This window comes from Ornithodoros turicata, chromosome 2, assembly GCF_037126465.1.
Source record: "Ornithodoros turicata isolate Travis chromosome 2, ASM3712646v1, whole genome shotgun sequence".
Lineage (NCBI taxonomy): Eukaryota > Metazoa > Arthropoda > Arachnida > Ixodida > Argasidae > Ornithodoros > Ornithodoros turicata.
The window spans coordinates 40,524,906-40,529,899 of NC_088202.1; the positions used below are offsets into that span (position 1 = coordinate 40,524,906).

At 42.2% G+C, this 4,994-nt stretch overlaps 1 long non-coding RNA gene across 2 annotated transcripts; it reads right to left on the reverse strand.

Moving 5' to 3' along the window:
• Positions 1-986: 986 nt before the first annotated feature.
• On the reverse strand, positions 987-3,571 carry LOC135383385 (uncharacterized). Of its 2 annotated transcripts, none has more exons than XR_010419844.1 (3): positions 3,511-3,571; positions 3,095-3,254; positions 987-1,690 (listed from the first exon to the last, which is right to left on the reverse strand). It is a non-coding gene; the product is annotated as an uncharacterized LOC135383385 (long non-coding RNA). The 2 variants fall into 2 exon arrangements; XR_010419843.1 differs by having other exon boundaries at positions 3,095-3,293; positions 3,511-3,559.
• Positions 3,572-4,994: the final 1,423 nt, after the last annotated feature.

Consider the following 4,994-nt stretch of genomic DNA (forward strand, 5'->3'; position numbering starts at 1 on the left):
TGAAAGAAAAGAGATAACACATGATGGAATGGGAATCCAGGCATTGCAATAGCACCATATCCAGACTGCAAAATTTGGGTACACATAACCACCAAACTATAAAAAAATGGAAAAGTAAAGGTGCTTGCTGTCCCTAATTTTTCTTACACCACAAATTTCTATTTTTGTTCCTATTTGAGATTGTAGCTGTGCTTTATGGCACATATCCAACACGCCGAACCAGCTAGAAATAGAAGAACTAGAACTAGAACTAGAAACTAGAATGGCACAAACCTGACCCAAACGCACAATAATTTCGTTGCAACGCTGTGACTGTATGATATAGTTAGCCGATACAAGCTCTAGTGTGCATTGTATGTGAAAATGGTCACCCATGTAATGTAAACTCAGTCCAGATTTACATGGTTGGCTTGCCTACCTTGCTGCACGTGCCACAGATTGACGTCATGACCTGAGCATCATTTTCGGTGGGATACTTGTTACGTCACCTTTAAGCACACCTTTAAGTCCTGTTAATTTAACGAAATACATTCCATGCCAGTGAGTAGAACTGGTTTGTAGAAACAAGCTCGGTTGTCACATTGTTTGCCTTCAGAGCATTAGTCCATATCGCATGCAGTAACGTGTCCCAGTTTATTCTGGAGAGACCGCAATGGATGACATTCCCCTGCTTCTTCAATAAGTTGTCAACTTTGTTTGGGGAGCGGAATTGACTCAGTCTGTAGACAGCTCCCCATAAGAGAGCCATCCATTGCTAAATAAGGCTTGAAGCTTCTTGTGTACCGTTATCATTTTTCGAGCTGCACCGCTGGAGCTGCTGCTTAGGACATTAACTGCTTGTGCATCATGCACAGCAGCAAGCTGCACCTCCTCCTCACCAAGCTCCTTCACAGTCTTATGTTGTATTCTGTTTTTTAAACATGTGGTCAATAAACATTTGATTGATTGATTATCCCACGATGAACGCAATGCACACGACGACAGATTCTTAAACAAAAATATTTTAATCAATACCAATACATTTTGAAGCAAGAAACTTCAATAGCGAAGGAAATGAGAACACATAACACAATTATCCCTACTTGCAACTTCCACTTGTTCAAGAAGAAAGGTTTTGCCCCAATTTCTTTCTTTCCTCAACACGAAGGCTGAGTAAATGTCAGCACAACAACTGTGACAGTCAGCAAGATGTTGACAAAGCTCAGAATTGATAACAGCCAGATTAACGTTGAAATTGTTTTGCATGAATCTTGTGTTCAGACAATAAACAGTCCGAGAGTGTAAGAACGAACTGACATCCTACATTACATTACGTAATTTAAAACAATGCGCTTTGATAAATATTGTGTATATTAGGAATGAGTACTAATAAATACTGTGTACACTATAGTAATAAATAAACACTGGATATACTTGTGTGACTACACTGGCTTAAACATATGCAACACAAACAAGCACTGGTAGCTTATCACGAAATGGGAGAAATACACAGGAGACAATGATGCGAGCACTCCTTACTGACACTCTGACCGAGGCTCTTGATCGGCGCTTTGTGTTTTCACTGGAGCTTGTTTCACTTTTCAGTATTGATTGCTGCCGTGCTGCAGTTGTCTTGTCGCTGGAAGAACAGCTACTTGGTGTATTGTCGTGACTCATTCAGCTCCTCACTTGTGCCAATACGTTATGTTGCCTACAGAAGGGCATAAAGAGGGCACATAAAATGATGAAAATACCAGCTAAATGGTTACAATTCTCTAATGTAACAGCACTACAGCACAAATGCACTTTGACAGAGTTTAAATTTAGCACGCCAGTTCAGAACAAAATGGACAGTGACAGCCAGTGGCTTCACCCAATGTGGCTCTTTGTGTCACACCCCCCACCCCCCAATAATGGAAACCTTCCCATACCAGATCATATGTCATGCGTAATAATATAGCACAAGCTTAAAAAAAAAGAAAAAGAAACTGATGTGCCACGCTCTTCAACTGTCGCATGTAGAAATGCATATGTGCATACGTGCAGTTTTGAAAAGCAGAGTTTGGCTATTGTGGCATGCTGCAATGACGAATAAGGAATACCTTAGTGTGCACACATGCCAACTTCCAATTTGCATTCGAACTACCAATAGGGAATGTGAATGTTCATGTGCAGAATTTTTATCGAAAAGTTACATATTCATGCAGTTTGAAGCTACGCAAAAGCTTCTATACTGCAGTATAGCTTAAATACATTTTTAATTGCTCTGGCTTTTTTACACTTTGTTTCCATGTGCGCAGAATGAGCAGCAAGGTGCCAAGTGCCTCAGGAGCGATAAAGGGGGCAGCTCTAATGATAAAGATTCCTCAGAATCATGTCTACACCATAGGTTTTCGGGAACTGTACATAGTGACTAGCTAATTCTTTTGAACTTGCAGGATTCTTTCTAATGGTTTAACGGATCATGTTAAAAATTATATGCACAAAGTGCAGTCCCCTTTCAACGAATGTGCGTTTAAAGCAGAAAATTGACATACTTGACTGTTCTGTAGCTATGTTATTGTGATAATTCTGCATGTGCTGAGTGCAAGTACCTGCATTTTACTTCCTCATCATTGGGAATTAGTAAAACACATGCCCATGTGTCGTTCCGGGGTGCACTATGATGTGTAGTGCAAACAATGTCGCTATGTGCAAGTGATCCACATACAGCAATAATTAGCCATACTTTATCCAAATTTCTAAGTATCCTATGTAATGTATATCGACTTGCTTATATAGCGGACAATATAGGGTGCTACCAAGAATTTAAAAACTCAGTCAATGTGCAGGGTATGACAGGTGCTAACTATGCAAGGTTTCAGGGAAACTCTTGAGAAACATTTCACTATAAACTGTACATGAGCTCCCAGAGGTGAAATCAGCAGAGCGCTCTGAGCACCTTGACAAATTACCACAAAGGAATAATTCAAAGAAACAAAAACAAATCTAGATGTCATGGTGCTAGCAGCAACTGACATGCCCGCTAATTTGCTTCTTTGGACGCACATTACATTAGCAGCAGAACCGCACATACATGTTAAAACTGATATTGGAGTGCACATTCTCCTCATACCTATTCCACTGTCGTTGGCGTGAAATTCGTGTCCGGGTTCGAGTTTCTTGTGGCTTTCGGGATTCCGGCTGCGAGTAACACCATGTTTATGAAACGGGCGTCGGACGAAGCGTAGACTGATCGCTGCCGTCTCCGGGCCTTTTGCGTCGACATTTCACTCCTCCAAAGCAAACGCCAAACACAAGCGTTATCCACTTGACTAAAAAACAACCATTGCATTGTACTAACATTTGGGCAGTTCGTACATAGCAGACAAGTTTTGCGGCGCGAGAACAGCACAAACAAACAAGACGCACAAAACTGCGCCGATCATGATTTCACGATAACCCGGCGACGCCGATATCGGCGCCGTGCTGTTCTTTCGACGCAAAACTTAGCTCGATGAGTTGAAGCACTGATAGTAAACAGGTACTCACCTTCTGCGAAATGTATTTCACGCTAATCGCCCACCAAAGTCGACAGATCCTAGGAGGTCGGCGAAGCTCCACACCAAAAGAACTCGCCATTTTCAATGATGCCCAATGTTGTTGACACTCAAACACGTAAAAAGCAACATATTCTTTGATGAATATCAAGAAATTTATTTGATTTCTCCAAAATCCCATGAGCTGTTTTTCGACAGTGTCCAAATACACGTTCAAGTGTTTGGAAACAAGCTTTCAAACACAACCGAAGCGCACTTTTGTATCACGGCACGGTCACACTGGTTATACACGCCTGTCTTTGAACATGTTCTGACGGCGTTTTCGCAGTGTGACCACAGCTGTTGAGCCATACATGTATGGGGGATGTTTGTCAGGCATTTTCGTCAAACATGTTTGAGGGAATGTTCGTGTTTGGTGTTTTATGTTTAACCAGTGTGACTGCAGCCTTAGGCTCCGGGTTGTTCACCCAGAGTGGAGAAGTTTCTCAGAAATTTGAGTCAGCCAGCTCCTGTAATCGTCCCTCTGTTGCACGTTGAAGTGTGATCCTCTGTTGGCAGAACTATATAGGTCGTGTTCGTAGGACTGGAATGGTACCGAAAGCATACACGTGTAAGACCCATCACCTCAGGCAGGACATGTCATGAGTATTACGAGTTTTGCAGTAATACAATGCAAGTAATACTTTCTTTCAATCAATCAATCAATCAATACTGGAACTTTTTGTATTATAATACGCAATACAAATACACTTATCAGATGGGTATTATAATACGTAATACAAATACTCTAAAGTATTACAGTAACGGTATTATAATACAATGTATTTGTAATACTGCCCAGCCCTGCCACTGAGCTACCAGAATACACGGTACACACTGCACGCTGCAAAGGTGCTTGCTTACCTCGCACACGCACCAGCTCCTTGTTGGTTCCCATTCTGCTCTGTTTACTTGCGCGAGCGAAACATCTTTCCGCTTTTTTAGATGCTGGGAAGCGATACAAACGCGCACCTTTCCGAGAGTGATTAGCAGACTTGGGCACACAGCACCCTGGCATTTCGCTGCACGACGTATCATGCGAGTAACGCGCTCTGCAGATCTCTACATACGCTTGTCTTCGTCCACCAACGAATGTATTTTCTAAATCAAGTATAGGAACTACTCAAACAAGAGCGAACGGTGGTTCGCGACCTAGCTCTTTAGGCGACAGATCAACGGCCCCATGACAACCATACGGAGATGAACTCAGCCCTAGCAGTGGTTCATACAAATAGAGAAAAGAAAAAATGAGCACTTTCATGCGTAAATTCCGATGCAAAAGAGCCGTGACCCGAACGTGGTACACGCAGGAAAAAATCTCTGGAACTCTGGTACTACCCGAGAAAATGACTCGTGGAACGACCGATTTCAGCTGTCACAGAGGAAGTTCTGACACGCTTGTTGCACGCTGGATTTAAAATTCCGGAGCGATGAGTT